Here is a 24,314-nt window from a genome sequence, read left to right as displayed (position 1 = left end):
AGCATGGGGAGTTGGGCCCCAATCACATACACACTCAGCTGGAATTTCACCTGTTCAACTGGGCTAAGTCACCAACATTCTTAAGAAGCAGCTGCATTTAATTTGAACTCTTTATACTAGGACTGATCATAAATCTCCTGGGGAGACAGTGGCATCAAATTCAGCTAATTGTCACTGAAGAGGCATTCTAAACTGTCAGCCAGCCACATCGACGTAGACTGTGCCAAATTCTTCCCCCTGTGTAGACTTACAGTAAACTTTCATAAGCTCCTGCCCAACCTTGCCTGGACAGAACACGACTTAGCTGCTTGCTAAATTTGTGACTCCCAAATTGCAATCCTTAAGACCCTGATTAAAAAGGCTTCTCTTGTGTTTGCCGCTCCACAGTGTTGGTTTTATTTCTTATTAGTTGACAAGAGTAATAAACCATAATACCTACTAATAATTGTTACTTGCAGCCAAAAGCATCCTGATGCAAAATGGTAACCAGCTGGAAAGAGGCAGAGCTGGACATGAACCCATCTTCATCCTAATATTCATACATTCATGCTAAACACCAGGACAGGGATAAGTCTAAACCCTGGGAACAATTCTATTTGTCTAGGACAGTATTTCTCAAAGTGTGTTGCTTCCATGAGATGCTCTCTGCACAAAGGACTTCATGGTCAAATGAGTTTGGGAAACATGACATGCTATACTCTTACCAATACATATTCATTTTGGGAGTCCTGCAGTAAGGAAATCTGTTCGCCTTGGGTTAACTCAGACTTTCTCAAAATAATTTCAATGTGGGATTTTCAGTTTGTTTTTGTTTTTCTGAAACTCCTATTGAGGTCTCCCAGATGTTCCACAGAACACAGTTTAGGAAATAATGATCTAACATAGGGAATGGTGTCTAGAGGATGAGATGTCAGAACCGGGCTCTGGATAGGAGACCACATGTCTTGGTTTGCCTGTTGTTTGGTGTGATTATAATAGTGCCCCCTTTCACCCTGCAGAGTGTCACAGTTTGGGATGATCAACTGCAATCAGCTCAGTTCTGGCAAAGGAGGAAGGATTCCCCAGGTAGAGGAAGAAGGAAAGGGCCCTTCTGGATGAAGAGACACAGGACTGGCCTGCAGTGTGGAGGCTGCACAGGCACCCACAGCTGGTACCCTCGCCAGGCCACTATTTTCTATGTGCCCCAGGAAGCAGGGCTGTCCGATGAGTTGCTTGGGCAACATAACACATGTGCAACCCATCAGGGAAGACAGAAACCTTGAGGAAAGAAAGCAAGCTGCCCAGTCCTGAGTTTGTTAATCCTGCCCCCTCCAGCTTTGAGGTTTTTGGGTTTTTTAAAAAATTTAACACCTGTCTCCTCATTAGAATAGAAGCTCTTTGAGGTCAGGAACTATGTGTGTTCTTTCCATAGGTATATTTATAGCATCTACAGCAGTTCCTCCTCTGTAGTAAAGGCCTAATAAATATATTTGTTGAGTGAATGAATCTGAGGAGAAAAACATTTTTCTAAACCACCTTGTGCGGAGGATCAGCAGGGCGTTAACACTTACCGAGCCTCTATTGTGTTCTGGAGGCTCGCCAGGCAGCTTGCCTCCTTCAGCTCACCCGCCTCTCCAGGCAGAAATCACAGATGGGCTAATGACAGCTCAACACATCCCACTCGACTTCTGAAGCCCTGGTCCAGCCTCTCGTCCTCCAGGAAGCCTTCCCCATCGAAGGCGCTTCCCCTTTGCAAAGCCCCCAAGCTTTATGGTATCCAGCAATTAACTGTGTGCTGCTGAGTGTGTTCTTTCATCAGACTGCTTCCCACTCCACTGTCAACACTTTCAGAACAAAGGGTACATGTTTCCAGGTCTCCTCCACAGTAACAAGAGCAGAAGGGAAACAAGCCCCTATGTATTTGTTAGGTTTTTATTTAACACAGTTCCAGCATGACCTTGACTTGAATACTCTTCGGGCAGCTTGTTCCTGCGGCTCTGGGTGCTCTGTCTCAGTTAGGGATGGCTTCAACAATCAGAGCATTTAGATACCTCACATCAGGAGCAGCCTGGAGACAGGCCCCTGAGGCTGGGGCAGAGCTTCTGAAAGCCCTCAGGGACGCAGACTACCCTTAGTGTGTTTGCTTGTTGCCTCAAGGTGCAAGACAGCTGGTGAAGTTTCAGGCTTTGTATCTCTAAGGTCATCCCCAGTGTCCTTTTGATCAGAAAAGCAAAAGCTTTCCCAGGAGCCTCTAGCAAACTTCTGCTTCACCTTGTTGGGCACATGTTATTACGTGACCACACCTAAATGCAGGAGAGCCTGGGAAATCAACTGTGTAGGTTTTCCGCCTTCATAGTTAAGGAGACAAAGGAAAAGTGGCTTGACAATGAATGAATGAGTGTTACATCAGTCCATCAACAGTGATCACTATACACTCTGTAGAAGGAAGACAGGAAAAAGAAACCAGACTTGACATTAACTCAGACTGGCCATTCTGAAATCTCCCCATCTCAAGTAGGACCCAGCTTAGATTTATTTGTTTCCAGGGAGACACTCTAAGTTCTTGATTACATGTAAGCACAGATGCCTAGAGATATAAAAGGCGCAGTCCTTGTCTTTCAGGCCGCCTCAGTCTGGTGGGGAGGATGGAAAGGGCTGGCAGAAATAAAGCAATCATCTCAATATTGTGTGCTATGGTGGTCTGTGCATAGAAAGATGTGGAAGGAGGTGGCTGGGCACGGTGTCTCACGCACTTTGGGAGGCCAAGGCGGGCAGATCACAAGGTCAGGAGTTCAAGATCAGCCTGGCCAACATAATGACACCCCGTCTCTACTAAAAATACAAAAATTAGCCGGGCGCATGCCTGTAATTTGGCGCATGCCTGTAGTCCCAGCTACTTGGGAGGCTGAGGCAGGAGAATTGCTTGAACCCGGGAGGTGGAGGTTGCAGTGAGCTGAGATTGCACCACTGCACTCCAGCTTAGGCAGCAGAGTGAGACTTTGTCTAAAAAAAAAAAAAAAAAAAAAAAAAAAAAAAAAGATGTGGAAGGAGGAGAAGCTAACTCTCGGTGGAAGGTGGTCATGGAAATCTGCCCAGAGGTAGAGACATATGAGATGGAAATGGCAGTAAAATATACGAAGAAGGAGCTGGGAAGAGCATTCCAGATAGAAGAAGGTGCATGGGCAATAGCGTGGTGCTGGGAAGCGAGCATAATAAATTTTGGGAGCATCAGAGAGTTCCATTTTGCTGGAGTGTAGGGTGCCTGAAGGAGGGAGATGAAGCTGGCAGGGCCAGACCACCAAAGACATGATGTGTGCTGCGAAACCCTCAGTCTCCCACTTGGCTGCTAGGGTAGATGCTGGTGACATTTTCTGAGATGGGAATACTGAAGTCAGTTGGGAATGTGGAGTTTTGGAATCTCAAGCTGTTTTTACTTTACATGAGTTTCCAGGGTGGTCTCGCTCACTTCCTTGACTTCATCTTGTGGCTCTGAAATCTATACTCCCTGTCCAGATTTTGCTTCTGTATTCCCAATATGCATATCCAGTGCAGTTTTTGCTGCATGGCACCATGTCTCAAATAGTAGCTTAAAACTAAAACTATTTATTTAGTCCTGAATCTGCGGGTTGGAAATGTGTTTGGGCTCAGAAATTAATGTCACCCTTAAAAACATAAAGGATGCAGGGGTGATGGTCCCCATGACATTTCCCATTTAATTTACCTGTATTAATATCTGCAAAATCCATGCAGATCATCCAACAGATGATGTAGTAACCACAGGATCCACATGGTTGTCAGAAATGCTGTGCTTATGATGAATACAGTATTTTTATTGGACTAGATCAGCACAGCTTCTGGCATCTTGGCTTCAACTCTGTTAATGTGTTCTTTTTCAATCTCCCTTAGTAATCAATTAGTAACCAAAAGCATTTCGCATGTATATGGAAAGAATAATAATACTCATTCACAGCCATGCCCCAAGCCTATGTTAACTTTCCTCTCTGTCACAATGTAATCTGCTAAGACTTTGCTCATCTTGACTTGCTGCAGAACATCACTCTGATCCACTGTATTGGCGACATCATGCTAATTGGACCTGGAAGATAGGAATATGGCATTACTCTGAATGTCCTAATGAGAAACATATGTGTCAGACGATGGGCGATAAACCCTACAAAGATTCAGGGTGAAGGTTGTAGAGGGTCCAGCACTGAGACACGCTGAGACATCCCTTCTGAGATAAAGAACAAGTTATTGCACCTTATACTCCTTATCACTAAGCAAGACACACGTGTTTGATGGGTACTTTGGATTTTGGATGCAGCATATGCCACATTGAGAATACTATCCCAGTCTATTTACCAAGTAATCAGAGGTTTAACAATTTCAAGTGGGGCCCAGAGGAAGAGAGGGCTCTGCATTAGGACCAGGTTGCGTGCAAGCTGGTCTGCTACTTCGCTATAGTGTTAGAGGTATCCATGGAGATAGAGTTGCTGGGTGGAGTTTCTGGCAGACCCCAGTAGAAGATGATGACACAGACCTCTAGCTAGGCCATCCCTTCTGCATTAGAGAACTATGCATTCAAAAAGAAGCTTCTGGTGTACTTCTAGGCCCTAGTGGTCACTGACCATGGAACAGACACCAAGTGATTTCGAGACAGGAGCTGCCTGTCATAAACTGGGTATTGTTAGATTCATCAAGTCATGATAAGATTAGGCAGGCATTGCAGCAATCCACTGTCTGATGGAAGTGGTACATCCAGGCCTGAGGAGCTCTAGAAGGCACAAATTAGTCACACAAGCAGGTGGCTCAGAGCCTCTGTCATGTAACCTGTTGCACTGATGTCTCTCCTGCAGCTCACACTTAGGGCCTCATGGGGCTTCCCTATGACCAGGTGATGGAGGAAGAAAACATCCAGGCCTGGTTTCTGTATGGGTAGGCTCACATGTAGGCTGGTGTGAGCTGAAAATGAATTGCTGCCACACGATAGCCCTAGGCAGGGGGTCCCTAAAGACAGTGTCAAAGGAAAATCCTCCTAGTGAGCAAAGAGCAGTGCACTTGGTTGTAAGCATTTTGTGGAATGAGAAGTGGCCTAAGGTAGAGACATACACCTACTCCTGAGCAGCGGTGAATCACTGGCTGGCCACTGAAAGATGCACCATCTGAAGACTGGGAAGAGGCACATGGATGGACCTGCAGAGGTGGACACCGAGAGTGAAGATGTCTGTCTCACATCAGTGTTTGATTGGAAGCCTCTACCTCAGAAGACATACTCAGCAAGTCACTGGACAGGGTGATTTCTTTTGTGGATGTCCAGCCTCTGTCCTTAGCCATTCCCGTGCTTGAGCAATGGACCCATGAATGGAGCAGTGACAGTGGTGGGGATGGAGGCCAAGCACTGGCTCAGTGGCATGGCTCCTGTTCACCAAGGCTGCTGTAGCCACTGCCTCTGCCAATTATCTAGTGGGCCAGCAAAGAAGTCCCCAAGAAGGCTCCATCTCTGGAGAAGATCAAATAAGTTGATTGTATCAGACCCCTTCTATCCTGGAAGGGGAAGTGATTTTTCCTTACAGAAACTTAAACTATTTCTGGGTTCAGGCCGGTTGTGCCATTTTGAGCTGCAGCCACGATTGCTGCGATAGGCTTAAATGATCCTCCGTTTGTTTGTTTGTTTGTTTTTTTCAGAGTCTCGCTCTCTCGCCCAGGCTGGAGTGCAATGGCGTGATCTCAGCTCACTGCAACCTCTGCCTCCTGGGTTCAAGTGATTCTCCTGCCTCAGCCTCCCAAGTAGCTGGGATTACAGGCGTGTGCCACCACACCCAGCTAATTTTTTGTATTTTTAGTACATACGGGGTTTCATCATGTTGGCCAGGCTGGTCTCGAACTCCTGACCTCAGGTGATTCACCAGCGTCTGCCTCACAAAGTGCTGGGATTACAGGCATGAGCCACCATGCCCGTCCGACCCTCCCTTTTTTGTTTTCGGAAATATTGTTGTAGTCTGTCCTGTTATCTAGACAGCCTGATGTGACACATCAGGCTGTGTATTATGATACAGAAGTCTGTTAAATAGCCAAAAATAACTGCTTCCATGAACAACTTGTGGAGTAAATCTGGCTTAGTTTGTTCTTTGCTGGGGGATGTATTTTGTTAACTAGCCTTCATATGTTAATGCTATAAAAATAAGTTTTACTGCAGCCATTTGGGTTTGACTGCATTTTTTAACAGTTGTATTGAGGTTTCTGTAAGAGATTATTTAATTAAAAACCTCTATGTCCAGTGTAAAAGAAAAAAATAAACATAAACTATCTCTGGCTGTGGGTTTGCCTTCCCTGCCTATAGCAGCTCTGCCAGAACCAATGCAGAGCTGCCGGTGTTTCTGATTTCCTGAGACAGAACCCTGCCTCACATTGCTTCAGCCTAAGGGTCTCATTTTATGGGCACATTCCCACAGGAGCCTACCGTAGAATGACACCTGGAATCACCTGGTCAGAAAGGCTTAGCAAAGGCGCTAGCCTGGAGATGACATCCCGTAGGGTTAAGGCACCTGGAGAGTGTGAAATATACACGGAACCAATGGCTGTTATGTGGCGCTCTGTCTTCATTTGTTGGAATACAGAGGTTCAGGAACTAAAGGGCAGGAGGAGGAGTGGCTCCTCTTACCGTCATTTCCAGTTACCCACTTGCAGAAATTTTGCCTTGTGCTCCTACAACTTTAGGCTCTGCTGGATAGAAGTCCTAGTTTGCAGGAAGAGGTGAGCTCTTCCATCAAGAGACACAGAAGGGTTCCACTTGACCTGAAGATACAGCCACTACCTGGCCACTCTGGGATTAGTGGTTCAGAAAGCAAAAATGGATTTACTATGCTGGCAGAGTATAATCAACACTGATTTCCACGAAGAGGTACGGTTGCGGACACTTAACGTGGATAAAAAGGAGAATGTCTGGAGCTCAGGGGATTCCCTAAGATGCATCTTGGTGCATCTATGTGCTGTAATAACACTGAATGGGCAATGAGGGACCCATGGCTTGACAAGGGCAAGGTGGCCAAGGGCCCAGAGGCTTCAGGGACAAAGGTCTCTGCATCACCACTTAACAAGCAGCTAGACCAGCTGAAGTGCTGGCAAAGGGCAAAGGAAGCTTGGAATGGGCAGTGGCAGTTACAGAAATGTAAATTCAAACTACACTGAGAGATTATTTCTCACTGTATAAATTTCATAGTTGGATAATAATTTCTCTTGGTGAAGATGTGGGGAAAAAGCCTGCTCACACATTACTGAGGAAGTGGAAAATGCTACAGTCCCTGTGGAGGGGAACATGACATTATCTAGCCAAATTACATGTGCATTTACCCATTTCTAGGAATCTATCCCAAGTACACACTGCCAAAAACTGGAATTGATATTGGCACAGGCTGCTTGCTGCAGTAGTATTTGTATTAGCAAAAGCCCAGAGGGATATCATCCAGAGAGCTGCACTTCTTTGTGGCAACTACTGGGAAGGAGTTAGAATCTGGACATAGCACTGAGTGATTTATGTGTTTCTAGCTAATATGTACTGAGTACCTGCTATGTGATTGATAGTTTTCATGTCACTCTATTTAACAACCTGCACTTTCTGGAAACAAATTTGTATCAGCAATCTTTAACACAGAAATTCTAAGAATACAGCATGAGAACATAACAAAAAATGGCAACAATTCTTTATGCACAAAGATGTTTCCTGCTGTATTATTTTTTAAATTTTTTAAAATATTTTATCAAAATTATATGGGCACATGGTTTTTTTAAAAAAAAGCACCAAGCAGTATAGAAGAGCTTATCATGTATAATGGTCTCAACAATCCCCAATTCTCCACTTCCCTGTCCCCAATCTGGTCTCCAGAGACAACCAACCCCTTTGAACCATTCCTGGTTTTGGTTTTATATCTTAGAGGGGTTACTTTTATATCTTTAAATAAAGTGTTTGTGTGACTCTGGATTTATCAAGTTAGATATTGGTATTGGCTTCCTGCTACTAAAACACCAGGGGTTTGGTCTAGGTCCTGTGCTCACTGCACAGAAAGCCCATGACTGAAACAAGAAGTATTGCCAAGGAATAAAGCTTTACTTGGGTGCTGTAGCCTAGGAGATGGGCACTCACTCTCAAATCCATCTCCCCGACCTGCTGAAACGGGGTTTATGTATCAGGGAAGAAATGTAACAATGCTTAAGAAAACAGGAACTAGAAAGGGGCAGGGAAGCAATCTGAGGGGTCCAGCATCTTATTGCCTTGGATGCCTGATCTGGTGAGTTTCAGTTCTTTGATACTTTTTTTTTTTGAGAGTTCTTAAGGTCTTTCCCTGAGTAAGGAACTCAGATAAAGCAAATATGTTTCAAACTTTAAGACCAGGAGGGTCAATGTTTATGTTTATTTTTTAAAAATCCTATGGAATTATTGGGTTAGTTTCAATAGGATCTCTTCAAGAGCAAAAACTACTTCTTTAGAGCCCCTACTACCTTTAGAGCCCCAGGACCTGGCCTTGGGACTGGCAGGGATTGAATGTTAAAAAACTTGTTAAATAAAGTGATAACCTGAGTGGGCAAGGGAGGGGAAGTCATTCAAAGCAGAGAGGAAAGCAGGGATGAAAGAGCAGAGGCCCATTCTTCCGACAAACAGGACCCTGATTTAATTCAGGGCAGCTATGCCCCCAGCTAAAATTACTCACTTCCCACACTCCCTTGGACCAAGGAGAGACCACGTGATCCTGTCCTAGCCAAAGAGATGTAAGTCAAAGTTGCTGGGTGGAGCTTCGGAAAGTGTAAAAGGAAACTTGAGGCAGTTGGCACATCATTTGGTCTTTTTCATCCTTCTGTATTCTTTCTTCCTGGAAGAAGGATGTGATTTCTGGAGGCTTAGCAGCTATATTGCAACCACATTCTAAACATGGAGGAACAAAATAATAGAAAGAGCTGAATTTTTGAAGGCATTATTCAATTTTACACCAGCCCAGAACTGCGGATCTCTAGATGGGATATTATCTGAGACTAATAGTGCTTTTATTTGTTTCAGATCATATAATTAGGTTTTCTGTTTCTTGGGGCTGCATGTCTTCTTTACTGAGGGCGATGGAAAATGAATGGCTGAAAGTTGGTAGTTGTTAATTGTACAGGAGTATTCATTATACTAGTCTCTCTACTTTTGTTTATTTCTAAAATTTTCCATAAGAAAACGTTTAAAAGAACTATGGAAATAAAAAATACATATAAATCATCCTTGCAAATATGATTTCCAAAAAGGAGTTTTGCAACACACCTGGGCTTCAGAGGTTGTTGCTATGTCTGGTGACAGTAAGCCCTAACTTCTAAAAAGTCTGTGATCTTGATTGGTTGTCTCAGTTAATAACAATGTGCACTGCTGATGACACTTAAATTGAGATCCTATTTTTTTTTTTTTGCAGTGGGGCAGGGGGAAGTAAAAATATCTGTGAATTTTCTTTTTAGCCAGGAAGGGACCATTGGCATGCATCTTCTTCTATATACACAAGGTGAAATAAAACTACTCTGCTGGATTTCTGGTTTAAACAAAGAGTTTGAGAGTTTTGTTTCATTTAAATTGATAAACTAATGGGAAGTTAAGAGCAGAGCTTGGTGAACTCATGCTGAACTCCAGTATGAGGCAACCAGAGGGAAGCAAAACTCACCCTCATGTATTGGACGCTCTTGTGCATCACCTCACACATTGCCAGTCCAGTTTTGAACCCAGCCATGGCTGCAGCCACCAGATTTATGTAGGTGTAACCCAACAGCATCATGCCTCAGCTGCAGTGTGTTTCTCTCACTTCTGCCCAGCATTTCTCTGAAGCCTCAGTGGGAAATGCCTGTGGGAACTCACAGGCACTCATGGATATGAGCCCTGAGTGTAGGAGGAATTAACAAGGGACAACATTTGCTAAGAGGAGATGAGAACCAGTGGATAAATGCTGCCCACTTCCATCCTTCTGGCAGACAATTTTTGGGTGTCTGATGGGATCAAACCAACTCATTAGGCCTGCCTTGAACTGGTTTTCCCTCCTTCTCTGGGTCTGGCTTCCCAGTTCCTGTAGTGACCAACTCATCCCAGTTTGCTTGTGACTTCTCTGATTTTAGCATGGAAAATCTCACATATTAGGAAACCCTGCAGTCTACAGAAAACAGGGACAGCTGGTCACCCTACCAGTTCCTCACCCTTGCACTCTGAAGTCACCTCCCAAATAAACCCTCTTCAAGCAACTCCTTGTCTCAGGCTCTGTTTTTGGAAGGGAACTCAGGCAATGACAATGCATTTGGCTCTTGACTGAGCACATGCCTGTCTCGATTCGTTTCTAACCAGCTCATGAAACAGAAGCACTAGGGAGCAGTGGGCCAAGAACATCTACACAGCGTCAGGAAGCAAAAACTGCAGTTTCTGTTTTCTATTGTGGATAGCAATTGTCTTGTGGATTTTCCCAGGTATTCTTAGGTATGAATCCACAGAATACAGGTAGAGTCCAATCTGTGAACCTGCCAGCTGAGCAGATTGGAGGAGCTCTTGTGCCCCTGACTCTTGGAATGAATGCTTCTAGGTTGGATTTGTAAAATTCCAATTCTGGGTTGGAATTTTATCCGGGCCAGGCACAGTGGCTCACGCCTGCAATCCCAGCACTTTGGGAGCCCAAGGCGGGAGGGTCTTTTGAGGCCAGGAGCTTGAGACCAGCCTTGACAACATAGGGAGACCTCATCTCTACTGAAAAAAAAAAAAAAAGACAGAGAAGAAGAAAGAAAAAATAATTAGCCAGGTGCGGTGGTGCACACCTGTAGTTCCAGCTACTTAGAGGCTGAGCCAGGAGGACTGCTTGAGCCCAAGAGTTGGAGGTTGCAGTGAGCTATGATTGAGCCACAGCACTTTAGCCTGGGTGACAGACCTTGTCTCAAAATAAATAAAATTTTAAAATAGAATTTTATCCGATTGGAAGGTAGACTGCTTTTTTTTCTGTTGGAATTAAGTTCCAGCTAAGTGAAGTTACCCTAGAGGTTCCAAGAGGCAAAACTCTGAACTAGAGAAGGTTGTTTTGCACCAGAAACAAGGAATTCATGTCCTTAGAAGATAAATATGTGTATGACATTCAGGGAAACTCAGGTGGCTTTGTGTTTTTCTGAATGGTTTCTTCTTTCTTTTCCTTGGGGGAAAAATGCTACTGCTCAATCTTCAGATTGTCCAATAATTTAATAATGTAGAGATTTGCTCCCCCGTGCAAAAGCCCGGCTGTGTTGGGTTTGCATTAATAGGAATTGAGGGATTGAGAGTGGGGAGTCTAAGGGAATTCTGAACCCCAACAGATTTTTCAGCTTGCTTGTTTCTGGAGGATTGGTCTGGACACACCATGGATGACAAAGAAATGAGTTTGATATCAAAGATACTTTGAATTATTAAATAATTAGGCCTCTTCTGTAGGTTTATAGAAAATACAGCTAAAATATCTCTCTAGTGGATTTCCTATTCATACTGGCTTCAATAGACCACTGAGAGCTTATATAAATCTAAGATAAAGGGATTCAATGTCTCCCAGGGGGAAAAATTAAGAAATTAAGCCTCACCTCCAATACTTTAAATGCACCAGCCCTTTATGAAAAGCCCTCCAGGCTGACAGAAAAATAAAAGAAAACCTTCCAAACTGCAGAACACCATGTTTGCAAAGAGACTTGAGCTGTAACTTGCACTCTGTAATTTATGCTAATACATTTAAATAGACTAAAGAAATTAGTCTTCAAAAGGATGAATCTTTTAACATTCTACTTAGAAAAAATGACTTCCGAGTGAAAACAAAATAAACTACTCAATTGAGTATTAAAAACTCTATGTAAGAGGTAAGTTTTATATTCCTATAAGAATAAAATGAAATACGTGAAAATTACCTTGGAAAATACACTAGGTTGTTAATACAAATTTAAACACTATTCCTGTTTTCAAATCTAAGCCCTTTCTTCAAAATGTTTTTGGATAGGAAAACAGTAAACTCTAACTTTGGTTCAATGGCTTCAAGCTTCCTGCTGAGTTATAAGTATGCAGATCAGGCCCACTAATATGCAAATTCACATCAGGCCAAAAATTGGTAGTCATAAACACTTTAAGAAACCCTTCAGTCCTAAGACTTCTTCTTTTTTTTTTTTTTTTTCTTTTTTGAGACGGAGTCTTGCTCTGTCGCCCAGGCTGGAGTGCAGTGGCGCAATCTCGGCTCACTGCAAGCTCTGCCTCCCAGGTTCAAGCCATTCTCCTGCCTCAGCCTCCCGAGTAGCTGGGGCTACAGGCGCCTGCCACCACACCCGGTTAATTTTTTGTATTTTTAGTAGAGATGGGGTTTCACCGTGTTAGCCAGGATGGTCTTGATCTCCTGACCTCGTGATCCGCCCGCCTCGGCCTCCCAAAATGCTGGGATTACAGGCGTGAGCCACCGCGCCCGGCCCAGTCCTAAGACTTCTAATCAATACTTAGAGAGTCTTATTACTCTATAAAATAAATACAAGGGAGCCCTTGAGCCACTTGTCAGGTGGCCGGCATGTGGCCTTGGCCCAGTGCCTCCTTGCAGTCTGTGGATTGTGCAACTGCCTTCTCTGGCTCAGGGACATGACAGCCCTATCCAGCTTATAAATGACTGAAGACAGAGATCCAGCATAGTCTTCATTTGAATTCTCTGGTTGGGAACCCCTACATACCTCATTTTTTCTCTAGAGTTCCATTTTTCTAAAGTAATATGGAGACTGATGGGTAAATGACAATGTGTGCACATATAACAGACGTTCTCTTTATTTTTCTCCTTCCTTCCTTTTTTCCATCATTCCTCCCTCCTTCCCTCCCTTCCTCCCTTCTGCCCTCCTTCCCTTCCCACCCCTCCCCTCCCCTTCCTCCCTCCCTCCATCCGTCCTTCCCTCACTCCTTCCCTCCCTCCCTTCCTCCCTTCCCTCCTTCCTTTCTTTTTTTTTTAGACACAGGACCTCACTCTGTTACGCAGGCTGGAGTTCAATGTTACAATCATTACTTCACTGCAGCCTCAAACTCCTGGGCTTAAGCAATCCTCCCGCCTCAGCCTTTTGATTAGGTAGGACTATAGGTGCGCACCATCACACTCAGCTAGTTTTTAGTAGAGGCAGGGGTCTCACTATGTTGCCCAGGCTCGTCTTGAACTCCTGGCCTCAAGCAATCCTCCCACCATGGCCTTCCAAAGTGCTGAGATTATTAGTATGAGCCACCATGCCTAGCCTACTGACATTGTTTTTCAACTTCTTAGTTTCTTCAAGGGTATTTTCTCTTTATTTTATCTTGATGACCCACCGCTTTCACAAGTCAAGGAAGAAAATATACTGGCTTGGTGAAAACAGTTCCAGATCCACCCGAAAAGACTTGGGTGCTCTGGGTTTCAGAAAGGCCAGGGTGAAATGTGCACCCTGGCCCCTGGTGGCTGCACTTGCCTACCACGGACTACTAAACGCTAATGGAGCAAACTCCAGTTGCTGATCCATCCTAGAACTGGAGTCTTCACTCTGCTGATTCAGAAGAACACCAGAGCATTTTCTAACCTGTACACAGATCTGCTCTGTGGATGGGAACCCTGCTACCCTCTCCTGCACAATACCACTTCAGTCAGTGTACTCAAATGGTTCTCACTCGATCATTTTCGAGGGAAATACCAGGCACAATTTAGTTGTTTCAATCCTAAGAGAAAAATGTTGGTTTCTGCTGAGTCAGTATCTGGTATTTTAACTAGCTTAGCTTTCCCTGCGGCTCAGGCCAAGGGTGTGCCTTCCTGGAGTGAAGGACTTTCACAGCCCAGCTCTCTGGTATGGACCCACTGTCATTGACTACTGATTCTGCTCAGGTAACTCTCACCCTCACTCTCAGGGATTACTTCTGGATATTGGTTTTGTTTGACCAAGAATCTTGCCAGAATCCTAAATCTGCGTGGGTCCCTGAGAATCCTTGTATTCAGGAGGATGAACGTGTTCCGTGTATGAATGTGTATCTTGTGTGATCCTTCTCAGCTGAGGAATTCATTTTTAAAACGCATAACAGAAGCCCTCATGGCAAGAGTGCAGCTGAGGGGAGCAAATTAGCTTTGAAATTAGCTGCTGTTTTGGAGTTTGCTGTGATTTGTGGTTTGGGAGGAAAGGGAAAACAAGGAAGTAAAAGCCATCTAATCTGGCCTGTGTACATCCTTTATCAGGAGTTCTCCTTATTTGTCCTCCAGGTATCTTGCAACAGTGTGCCTTTATCAGTTAGGGATTTTATAGGCAAAGCTCTCAAATAATATACAAAGTAGAAAAGTAAATAAATACAAGGAAATTAAATGCTAATGCCTGTGCCCTTGATATTATCTGTGAAGGCAAATCCTTTGATAAAATAAGTTGTATTGTGAATTTTAGTTTAAAGATGACTGTAGGTCTTCTCCCTGATTTTACCACAGTGAGAAACAAAAATGCAAATGTTGGATTTCAGTTCCTGAAAGACTTTGAATTTAGTTTTTTAATCCCTGCAAAAGCCAAATGAAGTAAACTTTCCAAATTTCCTGAGTATCATTACTTGCACTAATATTTAAGAGTATGTAAATGTATTTGAGTATTCAACTAGTTGAATTATTTAAAAGAACAAGTATTTTATAAATTATTGTATTGCTGGAATTAATATAATATTGCAAAATTGTGTACATTTATAGTTAATCCAGTTAAAGTGGATAATGCTTTGTTACCATATTTCTCTTATGAATTCTTATCATCAGTTGTTTTTGTTTTTTTTTTGAGACGGAGTCTTGCTCTGTCGCCCAGGCTGGAGTACAGTGGCACAATCTCGGTTCACTGCAAGCTCTGCCTCCTGAGTTCATGCCATTCTCCTGCCTCAGCCTCCCGAGCAGCTGGGACTACAGGCGCCCGCCACCATGCCCAGCTAATTTTTTGTATTTTTAGTAGAGACGGGGTTTCACCATGTTAGCCAGGATGGTCTCGATCTCCTGACCTCGTGATCCACCTGCCTCAGCATCCCAAAGTGTTGGGATTATAAACGTGAGCCACTGCGCCCGGCCTATCAGTGTTTAATGTTAACAATATATTTTTAAATCTGTAAATGATTCTGATCATAGATGATCATTTACCCATCAACCACAGAATATATATTCTTCTCATCTGTACACAGAACGTACTCCAAGATCAACCACATGCTTGACCATAAGGTGAGTCCCAATTAGAAAAAAAAGAAATACCACCAACCATAGTCTCAGATCAGAGTGCAACAGAAACAGACATCAATACAAAGAAGATCTATCAAAACCACACAATTACATACAAATTAAACAACTTGCTCCTGAAAGACTTTTGGCTAAACAATGAAATTAAGGTAGAAATCAAAAAATTCTTTGAACTAAATGAAAACAGAGACACAACATACCAAAATCTCTGGGATTCAGCAGAAGTGGTGTTAAGAGGAAAGTTTATTGTGCTAAATGCCTACCTCAAAAAGTTAGAAATTATCCAAATTAACAGTCCAACATCACACCTGGAGGAACCAGAAAATCAACCCCAAAGCTAGCAGAAGAAGAGAAATAACTAAAATCAGAGTAGAACTGAATGAAATGGAGGCCCAAAATCCATACAAAGAATCAATGAAACCAAAAATTGATTCTTTGAAAGGATAAACAAGATCCATAGACTGCTAGCTAGATAACAAGGAAAAAAACAGAGAAAATCCAAATAAGCACAATCAGAAATGACAAAAGTGACATTACAACCAATCCCACGGAAATACAAATTATTCTCAGACTATTATAAACACCTGTAGGCACACAAACTAGAAAATCTAGAGGAAGTTGAAAAATTCCTGGAAACACAAAATCTCCCAAGATTTAATCAGGAAGAAATTGAAATTCTGAACAGACCACTACGGGGTTCCAGAATTGAATCAGTACTTTTAAAAACCTGCTAATCCCAAAAAGCCCTGGACCAGATGAAGTCACAGCTGGATTGTACCAGACATAAAAAGAAGAACTGGTACTAATCCTATGGAAACCGTTCCAAAAAATTGAGGAAGAGGTACCCCTCCCTAACCCCTCCTCCTGTCTTATGAAGCCAGCATCACCCTTATTCCAAAACCTGGCAAAGATACCATGAAAAAAGAATACTTCAGGCCAATATCCCTGATGAACATGGACACAAAAATCTTCAACAAAGTACTAGCAAACTGAAACCAGCTAATTTGCTGTGATCAAGTAGGCTTCATTCCTGGGACAAAAGGCTGGTTCGACGTACAAAAACCAATAAGCGTGATTCACCAGACCAACAAAATTAAAAGCAGAATCCATATGATCATCCCAATAGACACAGAAAAGCTTTTGATAAAATTTAACATCCCGTCATGATGAAAACTCTCAAGAAACTAGGCATCAAAGGAACATACCGCAAAATAATATGGGCCATCTATGACAAACCCACAACCTATATCATACTGAATGGACAAAAACTTGGAGCATTCCCCTTGAGAGCTGGAACAAGACAAGCATACTTACTTTCACCACTCCTTTCAACATAGTACTGGAAGTCCTAGCCAGAGCAATCAGGCAAGAGAAAGAAATAAAAGGCATCCCACGGCCAGGTGCGGTGGCTCACGCCTGTAATCCCAGCACTTTGGGAGGCTGAGGCAGGCAGATCACAAGGTCAGGAGATCAAGACCATCCTGGCTAACACAGTGAAACCCGGTCTCCACTAAAAATACAAAAAATTAGCTGGGCGTGGTGGCGGGCACCTGTAGTCCCAGCTACTCGGGAGGCTGAGGCAGGAGAATCGCTTGAACTCGGGAGGTGGAGCTTGCAGTGAGCCGAGACTGCGCCACTGCACTCCAGCCTGGGCAACAGAGCAAGACTCCATCTCAAAAAAAAAAAAAAAAAAAAAGGCATCCCAATAGGCAAAGAAGTCAAACTATTTCTGTTTGCAGACGATATGATTTTATAACTAAAAAACTCTAAAGACTTTACCAAAAAGCTCCTGAAACTGATAAACCACTTCAGTAAAGTTTTGGAATACAAAATCAACGTAGAAAAATTAGTAGCATTCCTATACGCCAAAACCGTTCAAGCTGAGAGTCAAATCAAGAATACAATCCCATTTACAATAGTCACAAAAAGAATAAAATACTTAGGAATACATCTAACCAAGGAGGTGAAAGACCTATACAAGAAGAACTACAAAACACTGCTGAAATAAATTATAGATGACACAAACAATGGAAAAACATTCCATGCTCATGGATTGGGAGAATCAATATTGTTAAAATGGCCATATTGCCCAAAGCAACCTACAGATTCAATGCTATTCCTATCAAGACACCAATGTAATTTTTCACAAAACTAGAAAAAACTATTCCAAAATTCATATGGAACAAAAAAAGAGCCTAAATAGCCAATGCAATTCTAAGCAAAAAGAACAAAGCCAGAGGCATCACATTACCCAACTTCACACTATACTATAAGGCTACAGTAACCAAAACACCATGGTACCGATAGAAAAACAGACACATAGACCAATGAAGCAGAATAAAGAACCCAGAAATGGCCGGGCGCAGTGGCTCACGCCTGTAATCCCAGCACTTTGGGAAGCTGAGGCGGGAGGATCACGAGGTCAGGAGATCGAGACCATCCTGGCTAACACGGTGAAACCCCGTCTCTACTAAAAATACAAAAAATTAGCTGGGCGTGGCGGCGGGCGCCTGTGGTCTCAGCTACTCAGGAGGCTGAGGCAGGAGACTGACGTGAACCCGGGAGGCGGAGCTTGCAGTGAGCCGAGATCGCGCCGCTGCGCTCCAGCCTGAGCGACAGAGCGAGACGCTGTCTGAAAAAAAAAAAAAAAAGGAAAAGTCTCAATCTTCTTAGAGAATACCTAAGTAATTCTGCACAGAATGTTGGTAGGAATGTGGGGCTCTTGGGATGGAATTAATGTATTTTGTATATGTAACCCATAGTTCAGCACCCACAAACACAAAGGGACTTCCAGGAAAGATTAGCATGTTTGGAATGTGTAGAATTTTCAGAACTTTTCAACAAACAGTATTGTAAGAACTAAATGCTTTTCAAGACTGCAATGTGGGAAACCCTCAGAATGATTTTATGCATATTATTTAAGTTGCTTTTATATGACTGAAATGTTGGCCACATGGATATATTTTAATAAGTGTATGCACTTTTAAAGCATGATTCAAGTGCAATTGTTGATACAATGCCTGTTGGTAAAGAATTCTACAAGTTTTCTAAAGGTTATTTTAAAACTTGGATTATCCTTGACTGTTAATAGTTGTAAAGCCTGGTTGATTCATGAATAATACTTTATGGCTCACATTATTTGGAATCAGAGAAGGTGGCAAAACTTCAAAATGGAATTCTAAAAAAGATAAACTGGTCAGGACTTATGCAGAAACTGGACTAGAGTGGCCTGATACCCTTCCCAGAGCTCTTATGAGCATGACGTCTGCTGCAAAATGAAGACCAAGAGTCTTCCCACATGATTAATCTGTGGGATACTTGTGCCATTTCTAGTTATTCCCCATGACCACTCACTGGAGGAGCATTTGTAGGCTCTCTGATTTTATGTTCATCATTTCAAAGCATCTCAACAATGATGTGCATCAAAGCATTCTATTCTAGATGCAACCTACCAGGTGACCTCCATAGACAGAATAATGGTAAAAGCGGTTGGCTGAAATTACATAAGGTTTATCAAATGAAGACATCACTGGAACTTTATTGGAAGGGACCTTATCAAGCCCTGCTAAGTACTAAAATGGCTGGCACTTTGCATTAGTTAGGATTCTCCAGAGAAGTAAAACCAATAGGAGATGACAGATGGATGAGATAGATAGATAGATAGATAGATAGATAGATAGATAGATAGATAGATAGATAGATGATAGATAGATTTATAATGGGAATTGGCTCACACACATGACATGGCATATGCCACTTGCAAGTTGGAGACCCAGAAACAGGAAAGCCGGTCCTGGAGACACAGACAAACTGGCGGCTTCAGCCCTAGTCTAAAGGCCTGAGGACCAGGAGAGTTAATGGTGTAATTCCCAATCTGAAACTATCAGCCTGAGAAAGGAGGTGGGATTAAGTCCCTGAGTCTGAAGGCCTGAGGACCAGGAGTGTTAGTGGTGTAATTCCCAATCTGAAACTATCAGCCTGAGAAAGGAGGTGGGATGAAGTCCCTGAGTCTGAAGGCCTGGGAACCAGGAGCTCTGATGTCCAATGACAGGAGAAGATGGACACCCCAGCTCAAAGACAGACAGAGTGAGAGAGAGTTCACCTTTGATGTCTACCATTGGCTACCCATGAAGGCAGATCTTCTTTACTCAGCCTATTGATTTGAATGCTAATTTCTTCTAGAAAAACTCTCACAGACACACTCAGAAATAATGTTTGCCAGCCATCTGGGCATCCCTTAGGCCAGTCAAGTTGACACAGGTGCCAAGGCTTTCAGTATTACATCTCACGTTCTAACTATGAGAAAATATACTCACCCACTTAACAATTTCTTGTTCTTCTCTTAAACACAGGGATCAATGATTTGTTTCTCTCTTGAGATCCAGCAAGGGTATGACACCTTCCAGGAAACTCCTGGAACTGTTACAGGGCAGTGGGCTGTTTTTCTATTCTAATCCTGATCTGCTGGTCAGTGGACACTGACTTAGTCTGTTTTCTGCTGCTAAAACTGAATACCACAGACTGGCTAGTCCATAAAGAATGGAGGTTTATTTAGTTCATGGTTCTGGAGGCCATGAAGTCCAAGAGCATGGCACTGGCACCTGGTGAAAACTTTCTTGCCACATCATAACATGGTGAAGGGCATCTCATGGCAAGAGGGCAAGAGTGTGCATGTCAGCTCAGGCCTCTCTTCCTCTTCTCATAAAGTCACTAGTTCTGTCATGAGGGCTTATCTAATCCTAATTACCTCCCCAAGTCCCCACTTCCAATCAACATATAAATTTGGGGATTACATTTCCACACATGAAGTCTGGGGGACACATTGAAACCATAGCTGATATCTATATGAAAAACAATACAGTTCGACTTCTCCTTCAACCATACCCTCAAATCAATTCCAGGTGGGTTGGTGATCTATATGTGACAAAACAAAAAGCTTCCAGAAGATAACATTGGAGAAATTATTGCGGACAGACACATGAAAAAGTGATCAGCTTCAATGGACATCAGGGAAATGCAAGTGAAAATCACAATGATATACCCACTGGGTGGCCACATTAAAACAATTAGCAATAGCCAAGTATTGATGACAAAGTGGAGCAATAGGAACTTTGTAACTTCTGATGGGAATTTAGGCTAATAGAACCACTTTGGAAAATTGTTTGGCAGTATCTACTAAAGTTGAACATTATATATGTAAATAATGTGTCCCCAGCAATTCTACTCCTGGGTATATACCCAACAGAAATGAGTAATGTGGCTGGGTGCCTATAGTGCCAACTACTAAGGAGGCTGATGGGGGAGGATTGCTTGAGCCCAGGAGTTCAAGACCAGCCTTGAACGAAGTGAGACACCCTTCTCTTAAAAAAAAAAAAAAAAAAAAAGAAAGAGTGATGTGTACAACAATGTGTGCACATGTGTACAGCATATACAGCAATGTTCGTAGCAGCATTATTCCTATAGCCAAAATTTGGAAAGAACAAAATGCCTATCATTTAGAATAGTCAAATAAATTTGTCATATTCTTATATAATGGAATATAACGGAGCAATAAAAATGAGTAAAATACAGCTATATGCAACAACATGAATGAGTCTCACAAATGTAATTTTGAGTGAATGAAGTCAGATGCAAAAGAATATATTCCATAGAATTCTATTTATATAAAGTTCTAAAACAGGCAACATTGATCTCTGAGGTTAGAAGTTAATGTAATTCTTCCCCTTCGGGGACGTAATAACTGAGAGGGAGGGCATGGGAGCTCCTGGATAGCTGAAAATGTCCTGTTCCTTTGTCAGGGTACTGGTTACGCAGCTGTAATCATTTTGTGAAAAGCCATCAAGCTGTATATTTATGATTTGTGCACTTTTCTTTATGCACACTATACTTTAATAAAACATTTAAAACAATAATGCACCATGGCACATGTTTACCTGTGTAACAAACCTGCACATCCTGCACAGGTATCCCGGAACTTCAAATAAAATGAAATAAGAAAAGTGAAGTAATTTGCCCAAGACACCACAGCTAATAAGCAGTGAAGCAGAGGTTTTAATTCAGCCAACTCTGTCTGACTCCAGTACTTATACTACAATAAATACTTTATTTATGTTGAAAAAAATAAAATAAGGAAGCAGCTTCCCTCTCTACCTATCCAGAGGTAGATCTGGAGTTATCTCTTTTTAGCTGGGTACCTTGAGGAACCTGCCTTTTCTAAGGCTTAGTTTTTTCATTCATAGAATGAAGGCAATTCATTTATCCAATAAAGGTTTCCTAAGCTCCCAATGCATGACAGGTATTGTTCTAAGTGCTTAGGATACACCAGTAAAGCAAACTTACAGAGATCCCTGCCCTGTGGAGCCTAAATTCTAGAGATGGAGAAGAGACAGGCAATATATAAATTAATATAATAAATTATATAGTATGGAAAGGTAAGTCCATGCTATGGCAAAAAGACAAGTATTGATGACAAAAGGAAACAATAGGCTCTTTGTATCCTTCTGATGGGAATATAAGTGAACAGAAAGCTTGGAGAAGACAAAGAGGATCAAGAGTGTGGAGGGGGCAAGTTGCAATGTGAATTGGGTAAAAAATGTATAAAGTTCTATTTATTACTATTATTAATTTTTTTGAGATGGAGTCTCACTCTGTCGCCCAGGATGGAGTGCAGTGGTGTGATCTCGGCTCACTGCAACCTCTGCCTCCCGGGTTCAAGCTATTCTCCTGCCTCAGCCTCCCAAGTAGCTGGGACTACCGGCTAATTTTTGTATTTTTAGTAGAGACGGGGTTTGGCCATGTTGGCCAGACTGGTCTTAAACTCCTGACCTCAGGTGATCCACCTGCCTCAGCCTCCCAAAGTGCCGGGATTACAGGCGTGAACCACCGCACACGGTCAAAAATATATAACATTTTAGATTGTGACAAGCGCTAAGGAGAAGCATAATGCAGGGAAGGGGAGAGTAAGTGTGAAGGGGATGAGGCAGTTAAGATTGTAGATGGACATGGAATGTCGTCTCACTGAGAAGGGGGCATTTGAGGAAAGACCTGAATTAAGTTATGTAAACTGGGCAAGTATCTGGGGGAGGTTAGCTCCAAGCAGCAGGAACACAAATAAAAAGCCCTGAGATGAAAATGTGCCTGCGTCTTTGAGAATCATTAGGAGGTCAGTGTGGCTGGAGCAGAGTGAGCAACTTGGAGAGCAGTGGAAGATGAGATCAGAATGTTTGTGGGGTGCCAAATTGGATGTGGCCTTTTTTCAGGCATTGTAAGGACTTTGGCTTTGAGCCATTTAAGGATTCAAGCACAGAATTTATGTTTTGACCTAAGTCTACAGTCTCTCAGGTGGGCAATAGTAGAAGCAGAGAGACCAATTAGGAAGTTTTATCATGTGGGGTTCTATGAAGGAAACAGAAACCATTCTGGGCATTTCAAATAGAAAGGGACTCAACAAACAAAATTAGAGGCTTACAGATTAGGGCTGGAGGAGAAGTAGTCAGGCTTCACTGTGAGTATTGCCCTTCAAGGTCACACCACTGTAGCTGAAACTCAGTTATCAGTAAGCTAGTTCTGCACATGCAATTATTGCTACGCCCGTAACTGGCCCTCACACCCATGAAACTGGTGGAGACACCCTGGAAGGAACAAGCAGCCCAGAATCTGATCACCAAAACAGTCATGTCTGTCTACCTTTGTTTGCCAGCAGCCACTTCGGCCCCCACTTCACTTACCATCTTGGATGGTAATACAAAATAGATTTTGCGTGTGTGATTATTATTAGGAACTAATTAACAGACCCAAATTGCAATGGAGTCTAGGAAGTGTAGTTTTTAACTCTCCAATCTCACCACGTGTGAGGAGAGCAATAAGAGAAGTTGAGAAAGAACAATCTAATTATCTATCACAGAGGGGACTGTAATGATACAAGTGAGACACAGTGGGTCTTAGACCAAGGTAGTAGCAGTGCAGTGGTGAGAAGTGGTTGGATTGGATTCAGTCTATGGTTTGAAGGTAAAAACAATGGGATCAAATGTAGGGTGTGAGAGAAAGAGAGGAGTCAAGAGCAACTCCATGTTTCTTAGTCTGAGCCACTAGGAGAGTGAAGTTGCGGTGTTCTCAGGGGACAGCATGTTTCAGTCACAGCAAGAAGGTGGACGGAACTTTTAGAAAGAGGTTGAGGATATGGGACAATTTATTAATGATTGGCCATGAGTTCCAGGGGGCATAGTATAAGTGTTTCAGGAGGTAGGGAAGTATGAGATATGGGGTTAAAGAAGTGGATGGGTAGAGCCTTAGGTGGATTGGGGTCTGAGGACATGGGATGATCTGGTAACCTGGGCTTTATAAACAGGGGCTAAGGGCAAAAAGAGATTATTCCTTATGATCCCCAGGCAGACAGTGGCAGTGAGGCTGTGAATACTGGGGTGAAGGAGAGTCCTATCAAAAGCACAATCTGTTCGGAGCCTCCCCGTAGACCCTTGCTGGTGGAGGTCCATGAACCCGTATTTGTAACCAATACCCAAAAAGACTCTTGTGAATATAATGCCACCTGGTTCCTAGGTGTAACTTGCTGTTGTAAATAAGAAGCTGTCTTTGCCTCGTGATCCTGGGAAGAAGCAGCAACAGTAAGTACATAAAGTGCCACTGTGAATTCTCCACCTGCTTCTATAAGCCACATTGGTGAATCCACAACAGCTAGCAAGGTTCTACCATGAGCCAAGCCAAACTCCTACAAACATCTTTGCTTAAGAATATCACAACTTGGCCGGGCGCAGTGGCTCATGCCTGTAATCCCAGCACTTTGGGAGGCTGAGGCGGGTGGATCACGAGGTCAGGAGATCGAGACCATCCTGGCTAACACGGTGAAACCCCGTCTCTACTAAAAAATACAAAAAAATTAGCCAGCGTGGTGGCGGGTGCCTGTAGTCCCAGCTACTTGGGAGGCTGAGGCAGGAGAATGGCGTGAACCTAGGAGGTGGAGCTTGCAGTGAGCCGAGATTGCACCACTGCACTCCAGCCTGGGCGACAGAGTGAGACTCCGTCTCCAAAAAAAAAAAAAGAATATCACAACTCTATTTCATAGAACAGCCTCCAACTGCTAAACTATGGCTA

Source organism: Pongo abelii, chromosome 9 (assembly GCF_028885655.2).
Source record: "Pongo abelii isolate AG06213 chromosome 9, NHGRI_mPonAbe1-v2.0_pri, whole genome shotgun sequence".
Taxonomy (NCBI): Eukaryota; Metazoa; Chordata; class Mammalia; order Primates; family Hominidae; genus Pongo; species Pongo abelii.
The sequence above is the reverse complement of the archived record's forward strand: the minus strand, read 5'-3'. Positions refer to the sequence as shown.